Source organism: Cervus canadensis, chromosome 25, assembly GCF_019320065.1.
Source record: "Cervus canadensis isolate Bull #8, Minnesota chromosome 25, ASM1932006v1, whole genome shotgun sequence".
Taxonomy (NCBI): Eukaryota; Metazoa; Chordata; class Mammalia; order Artiodactyla; family Cervidae; genus Cervus; species Cervus canadensis.
The window spans coordinates 37,729,236-37,737,514 of NC_057410.1; positions in this window are offsets into that span (position 1 = coordinate 37,729,236).

Genomic DNA, 8,279 nt, shown 5'->3' on the forward strand with positions numbered 1-8,279 from the left:
ATAAAAAGGTGGGTATATGGTATTTTCACTATATTTTGTATAATGGCAAGAAATTTAATGGAGCTCGAATAAAAGATTCATAGTTGGGAGTGATATGAATTGTGTCTGGAAAGAAAGTCTTTTTCCTGATTATGAAAAGCCTGAAATGCCCTGATAAGAAGTTTGATCTAAACAAAGGAGGTTTGGATTATTTGGGAGAAAAATTAGGAAATTATGTAAAGGATACTTGAGTTGGAAAAACATTCTATTTAACACAACTTACAAGTGAAAATAAAGACAGAGCAACTGATAGCTGCTTTGACTTGCAGTATGGCGGAAAGGGCTGCTGACTTTTTTCTTCGTAAAGATTGGAATATGTCATGGAAGCTTAAATGACATTGTTAAATGTAAGAATCCATTGACCATTTCAACTTTTCACAAGGCTATTTCTCTAAAAAGGCCTATCTTATTATCATTGTCAAAATAATAGGTGAAATAAATAAAATAGTTAAATAAGTAGGTTATATGTGTAAGGAAAAATATATGAATACAAAAAACAATGAATTATTCATAATGTCCACTATGAAACTTTGAGTGTCAGCCTTACAAGGGCTCGATTCAGTTCAGTCACTCAGTCGTGTCTGACTCTTTGCGACGCCATGGACTGCAGCACACCAGGCCTCCCTGTCCATCACCAACTCCTCAAGCTTGCTTGAACACATGTGCATTGAGTTGGTGATACCATCCAACCATCTCATCCTCTGTTGTCCCCTTCTCCTCCTGGCTTCAATCTTTCCCAGCATCAGGATCTTTTCCAATGAGTCAGTTCTTAACATCAGGTGGCCAAGTATTGGAGCTTCCGCTTCAGCATCAGTCCTTCCAATGAATATTCAAGACTGATTTCCTTTAGGATGGACTGGTTGGATCTCCTTGCAGTCCAAGGGACTCTTGAGTCTTTTCCAACACCACAGTTCAAAAGCATCAAATCTTTGGCATTCAACTTTCTTTTTAGTCCAACTCTTACATCCATACATTACTATTGGAAAATCCATAGCTTTGACTAGATGAACCTTTGTCACCAAAGTAATGTCTCTGCTTTTTAATATGCTGTCTAGGTTGGTCCTAGCTCTCCTTCCAAGGAGCAAGTGTTTTTTAATTTCATGGCTGCAGTCACCATCTGCAGTGATTTTGGAGCCCAAGAAAATAAAATCTGTCAGTGTTTCCACTGTTTTCCCGTCTATTTGCCATGAAGTGATGGGACCGCATGCTGTAATCTTCATTTTTTGAATGTTGCGTTTTAAGCCAGCTTTTTCACTCTCCTCTTTCACTTTCATCAGGAGGGTCTTCAGTTCCTCTTTGCTTTCTGCCTTAAGGGTGGTATCATCTACATATCTGAGGTTACTGATATTTCTCCCAGCAATCTTGATTCCAGCTTGTGCTTCATCCAGTCTGGCATTTCGCATGATGCACTCTGCATAGAAGTTAAATAAGAAAGGTGATTTTACAGCCTTGGCATACTCCTTTCTCAATTTGGAACCAGGCCGTTCTTCCATGTCCAATTTGAACTGTTGCTTGTTGACCTGCATACAGATTTCTCAGGAGGCCCATAAGATGGTCTGATATTTCCAGCTCTTGAATATTTTTCCACACAGTTTGTTGTGATCCACACAATAAAGGCTTTAGCACAGTCAATGAAGCAGAAGTAAATGTTTTTCTGGAATTCTCTTGCTTTTTCTATGATCCAACAGATGTTGGCAATTTGTTCTCTGGTTCCTCTGCCTTTTCTAAACCCAGCTTGAACATCTAGAAGTTCTCTGTTCATGTACTGTTGAAGCCTGGCTTGAAGAATTTTGAGCATTACTTTACCAGCGTGTGAGATGAGTGCAGTTGTGCAGTAGTTTTAACATTCCGTGGCATTGCCTTTCTTTGGGATTGGAATGAAACTGACCTTTTCCAGTCCTATGGGCACTCCTGCATTTTTCAAATTTGCTGGCTTGTTGAGTGCAGCACTTTCACAGCATCATCTTTTAAGGCTTCAGATAGCTCAACTGGAATTTGTAGCGATTTGTAGTGATGCTTGTGGTGAAGTAATCTGTAGTGATGCTTCCTAACTCCCACTTAAATTTGCACTCCAGGATGTCTGGCTCTAGGTGAGCGATCACACCATCATGGTTATCTGGTCATGAAGGTCTTTTTTGTATAGTTCTTCTGTGTATTCTTGCCACTTCTTCTTAATATCGTCTACTTCTGTTAGGTCCATGCAATTTCTATCCTTTATTGTGCCCATCTCTGCATTAAATGTTCCCTTGGTATCACTAATTTTATTGACGAGATCTCTAGTCTTTCCCTTTCTATTGTTTTCCTCTATTTCTTTGCATTGTTCACTGAGGAAGAGCTAGTATACAAGGGGTAGTATATCTTTAAAATTTCTGCACATATACATTGCTAAATAATCTTTTTCATGCCAGTTTGATTTACTATAGATACTTCTGAAAGGAGCCTCATTCAATTATAGTGGAAAAGGGTTGACTTTTTGATAGGTATGGTAACTTTATAATCACAGAACGATATACTTTACTTTAATGCTGTGTCAGAAGCATAATATTTTAGTTTTGACTGTTCTAGTACAAATTTGTCTTCTGTAGTACATTTTAAATTCAAATTATTAAAGTTCATTTTAAAATATATGTTAAAGATGAATACATTTATGCTCAGATTTAAGTGAAACTAACTCATGACCTCTTAAAATGATGTATGACTTAAGTGTGTGATCCTACTCAGTGGGGAAGTTAACTTTTAGCTTCATCAGAGAAAATACCATCAAAAACAGTAATGAGAAATGGTTCTTCTTAACATCTTTATATTTTCCCAGATTTATTCGTACTGTTTTCCTTATTACCTTCTTTTTCTCTGCTTTCTGACTTCCACAGTAAGGTCACTGGTAAGACAAGCCTGGGACAATATTTCCCAGTTACTTCTTGTGTATCAGGGAGAATACTCAACATGTGGATCAGTAAAGAGATATTTTAAATTAACTCTAGAATTCTGAATGTTTAAAAACATTCTAGTGATTTTTTTTTAATCATGACAAATTGACAAATGTTGGAAAAATGAAATACTTTCTTAAGTCTCTCTCATCTCTAAGTGTAATCACTGATAGATTTGGGAGATATTCTTCCGTATAGAATGCTGCTTAGTTGCTTCAGTAATGTCCAACTCTGTGTGACCCTCTGGACTGCAAACTGCCGGACTCCTCTGTCCATGGAATTCTCCAGGCAAAAGTACTGGAGTGGGTTGCCATTCCCTTCTTCAGGGGATCTTCCTGACTCAGGGATTGAACCCAGGTCTCCTGCATTCTGGACATATTCTTTACCATCTGAGCCACTAGGAAAGCCCCAAATATGTTTCTCTTATGTATTCTCTTGGATGAGGCATGCACACACAGACCCACACACACACACACACACACACACACACACACACAGAGTATGCTATTAATATACAGACAGAATTCAAAGGTTTAATTAGCTTTAAGATTGTCACTGCTTAACTTTCCATCTGATACTGAAATCTATAAAAGATTCTTGAGTTTGATAGAATTTTGTCTTGGTTTTTAAAAGTTTAGAAACCCCCATAGATATTTCATAAATTACAAGTCACATTATATTTTACATATATATTTCAGGCAGCTTTTAAAGATTCATTATAAGCTGAGGTTCCTAATACTTAAAATTTTAGAAATTGCTTACTAAAAGTATATTTTTGTGTGTGTGGGTAATGAGATATTTACATGAAGAGAAATTGTTGAAAAATTAGAAGGTAGACTGGAAATATATTGTACAGGAGACAAGGAGGTAGGTTAAGAGATGTGGCTGACAGACAGGAAGGAGTCTCATTAGCAGCATGGCCAGGCCATAGGACGAACTGAAATTTCACCCATTGCAGCTCAGATTGCAATAGTAGTTACTTTTTACTGAGAGTGAGTCTGAAGGTAGTTCTAATAATCTACTGTGTTCATGACCTATGCGTTCTTTCCATTTCAAATTCAGATTGTCATCAGAGAATGAATTTGGCTGGATTCATTAGTCATTATCCAGTATGAGTCTGAGGCTACCTCTCAGACCAAGATCTCGGCATTTCTCCACATGCTGTCTTTGCGATAGGATCCATGACTGATCCAGTTAACCATGTCTGGGGGATGGGCCATTGTAGCATGGTGACTACTGCATAATGAATCTTCCAAAATGTATCTATGAATATTGGAGGCATTTTAGGGATTTTTAGAGCATGGCAATATGATTTAAAGGCTGAATTTGTTGTCCTGCATTAGAAGAACATTAAGATGGGAACCTAGATCATGGGCCTTTAGTAAACTGAGTTATTTGCCCAATTTCTTGTCCCTCCAATATCCACTATCAATGCCTTTTGCTTTTTTTTTTTTTTTAGGTTGAAGACAAAATTTTAATAGATAATTATATTTATACCAATTTACATGGAGGATTGAGTCCACAAGGGAAAAATGCCTAGACCCTTCAAAAGTTGCCATGTGGCCTGCCTTCCAGACTCGGCCAAGGCATATGGGGCACAAGACAATGTTCAAACTTTCTTCAGCCCCTTCTGCCTCCTGGCTGGTCTTTGGGACCCCTGAATCAGTATAGCTATTCTCAGCCTGGGCCTGTAAATCACCCAGAATTTGATGAAACATGCTGTGTGCTTTTCTGGGGGAAGCAAACCCAAAGCTTTTATTAAATTCTCAGAGGGATCCAAAAAGATGTAGCACTGCTTTTCAAAATTAACCATGTTGAAGTGAGAGGCACCATGATGATGTAAGAGATATATAAGATGATGAAAAATAACTCAGAGAGGCACAGTGATAACGTTAGAAACCCCATAGTGATGAGTAGATATTCCCAGAAGATGTAGAGAGACACCGTCGTGACTCAAAGTCTCCTAGAGACCCAAAGAGGTGCTGTGATGACATGAAAGGAGTGTGCTGACACAAGAGGTGTGTGATGACTTGGAAGACTTTGAAACACATGGTTTACTTCCCAATTTCATTCCCATTTACTTCCCAATTTCAATGGGGTTTGGATCCAGACAGGAGCACTCTGAAGTTGGGCTCGAGGTTCTCTATGGTCAAACCCAGTGTTGCTTCTCTTGTGTGTTTAGGTTCTCCATCCCCAAAGGAGTTTTGCAAAGCTAAATACACTGCTGACATACTGAAGTTGACATCTACAAAATGTTTTGTCTTAAGTTTGTTGAAAGTGGAAGTCTTAGTCGCTCAGTTGTGTCTGACTCTTTGCGTCCCCATGGACTATAGCCCACCAGGCTCCTCTGTCCATAGTATTCTCCAGGCAAGAATACTGGAGTGGGTAACCATTCCCTTCTCCAGGAGATCTTCCCAATCCAGAGATCGAACCTGGGTCTCCCACATTGCGGGCAGATTCTTAACAGTCTGAAACACCAGGGAAGCCCCATTGCTCACATACTGAACTTGACACCTACAAAACCTTTTGTCTTAAGTTTAAATAGTTGCAAATGTGGAAATGTCCTGCTGTTGATGATTTTTCTGTGTGTAGTGTAATAGACATAGTACAAAATCCAGCATTTCGAGCTGTTTGAGGATACAGCTCAGTGGTGTTTCAGGTACCTTCACACTGCTGTGTGGTCATCACCACCCTCCGTCTTCAGAACTGTCCTTTGCTGTTTGACCTTGCAGTTCCTTCCATCAGGAGTGTATATCACCTCTTGACTTTGGGTCTGGTCATGTGTTTTTCTTTGGCCAAAAAAAAAAAGAGGCATCAGTGATAATGTGCCAGTTCTAAAACTAGGACTTTAAGAGAAGTCACGTATTTGTCCTCTTGTGTCTCTGATTTGGATGTGAGGAAAACATTCTCAAGGAGAATGAGAGGTATGTGAAGCAAGCTCAGACTTGACCTTTAGTTTACAGTTGCCCAGGTATGACCAGATTAAATTTAGAACACCAACTGACTCGCTGATGAATGGCCAAAATAGATACTGTTATATAACACAGATTTTTGTGGTTGTTTGTTATGCAGCAGTATATGACTTCTACTGACTTAAACTTGACTTATAGCAATGGGAAAGGAGAGGATAATAAAGATCATGCTTTCTTTCTTAAAACACTTTTAATTTTTGAGTTTTGTGGCATCATACTCTCTTGTATATTGTTCTGTTTCTCTAGCTATTACTTCTCAATCACCTTTCTACTTTAGCATTGAAATTCCACAATGATTGATTTTGATCTTTCAGACTAACCTAACATTCATGGAACAAGTTCCACTTGGTCATATTCTGTTATCTTTTTCTCTTTTAAAATTGAGTTCTTAAAAACATAGTGTTTAGAATTTTTGCACCTATATTCCTGAGAGATATTGGTCTATAATTTTCCTTTCTTGTAACATGCTATTAAGATTCAGAATAAATATTATATTAATCTTATGAAATGAACTAAAATTCTTTTTCTCTCTTTTCTGAAGAAGTTTGTGTAAAAAGCTTTATTTTTTCTTGAATGGTTTGAGATCATTTGGCAAAAAAAGCCAACTAATCCTAGAGTTTCCTTTTGAGAAAGTTTCTATTTACGTATTAATTTCTTTTAACATACCTAGCACTTTTCAAAACTTCTGGTTACTCTTGTGTCAGATATAATACTATGAATTTCTCCTTTCATCAGAAGTATTGAATTTATTGTTAAACATTTGTTCATAAGGTTTTGCCTTTTTATGATTGAATCTATGTAAAAATGATGTATCATTTTTATTCCTGAAATTCATATTTTCTTTTTCTTTGATTAGTTTTTAAAGGGATTATAAATTTGCTTTTTCATTTCAAATAATTTATTAGTAGATCTGTTGAGTTTTATAATTGTACATCTGTATTCGATTTCTTTGACTTCAGTTCTTAAATGATTAAGAACAGAATCATTTATTAATGAAAGGATTTTCCTTCTTACTTTTTTGTCTTTAATTTGCTGTTCTTTCTTAAGTTCTAGGAATGAAAGTTTCAGTAGTTTATTTTCAAAATTTCCTGTGATGTCCTGAAAAGAATCTTTTCATGTATGTTTTCTTCTAGTAATTGCAGAATGAGTTTTCCCTTGCTATATCTATCTTCCCTCACTGAATGGAAAGTTCTTCCTTTTTCTAAAAAATAATTTTATTTATTTACTTATTTACTAGCTGTGTTGGGTCTTCATTGCCGCATGGGCTTTTTCTCTAGCTGCGGCGAGTGGGAGCCACTCTCTGCTTGTGGTGCGCGGACTTCTCGTTGCAGTGGCTTCTCTTATTGTGGAACACAAGGCTCTAGGTCATGAAGGCTCCAGCAGTTCCGCTCTGTGCCCTCAGCGGTTGTGGCTGCTGGGCACTAGAATGCAGCCTCAGTAGTTATGGTGCATGGGCTTAGTTGCTCGGGGCATCTTCCCGCATCAGGGATCAATCCCGTGTGTCCTGCATTGGCAGGTGGATTCCTTACCATTGAGCCATCAGGAAAGCCATTCTTCTTTCTTTTAATGCAGTGTTTCTATCTCAGTGAATGTCAGCATCATTCAGTTGGCTGTAAAAACCCAGATACCTGTTGGCATCCCAAAATATTCTCTTTTCTCTCCTCTGTCAGTCTCTACAACAAATCAGTTATCAAAGCTAGTAGATTCTAATGTCTAAATATATCATATACCCATCCACTTCTGTTTCCTCTCCTAAATATGCCTCATATCCATTCACTTCTCTTTACTTCTATTTTGCAAAAAAAAAGAAATAAATTTGAATTTCTTTTCTTCCTTTTAGATACAATCTGCCAGAATAGTTTTCTCTAATTTTTAAAAAATGATACTTCAATGGATTCTGATTTCTTTTAGTATATCAAAATGATAACAAAAATCAAAAGCTTTTTTATATTGTCAAGTTTCTGCATGACCATATTTCCCTGCCTTTCCTATCTCCTCTTTTGCTGTGCTTTCATTTCTTATTCATGCTTTATATAGAATTTCCTTCTCACTCTTCTAACATGCCACCATTCTCCTTCCCGAATCTAGTCATTCACAAAAGCTACTTCCAATATTAGTGTGTTCCTTTTCTTATCCTTGTAAAGGATTCAACTGAAAATCACTTTTTAAAGAAAGTCCTCTTTGATTCTCCAGACCTAGAGCAGGTACCCCAGAATATATTCTCAAAGAATTTGCATTTCTTCTGCATAACACTTTTCCAACCTATAAAAACTTGATTTTTATTTCTTTGGTGCCACTTTTAGAATGTACATTCCATGAGAGGAATGATTGTATTTGATTT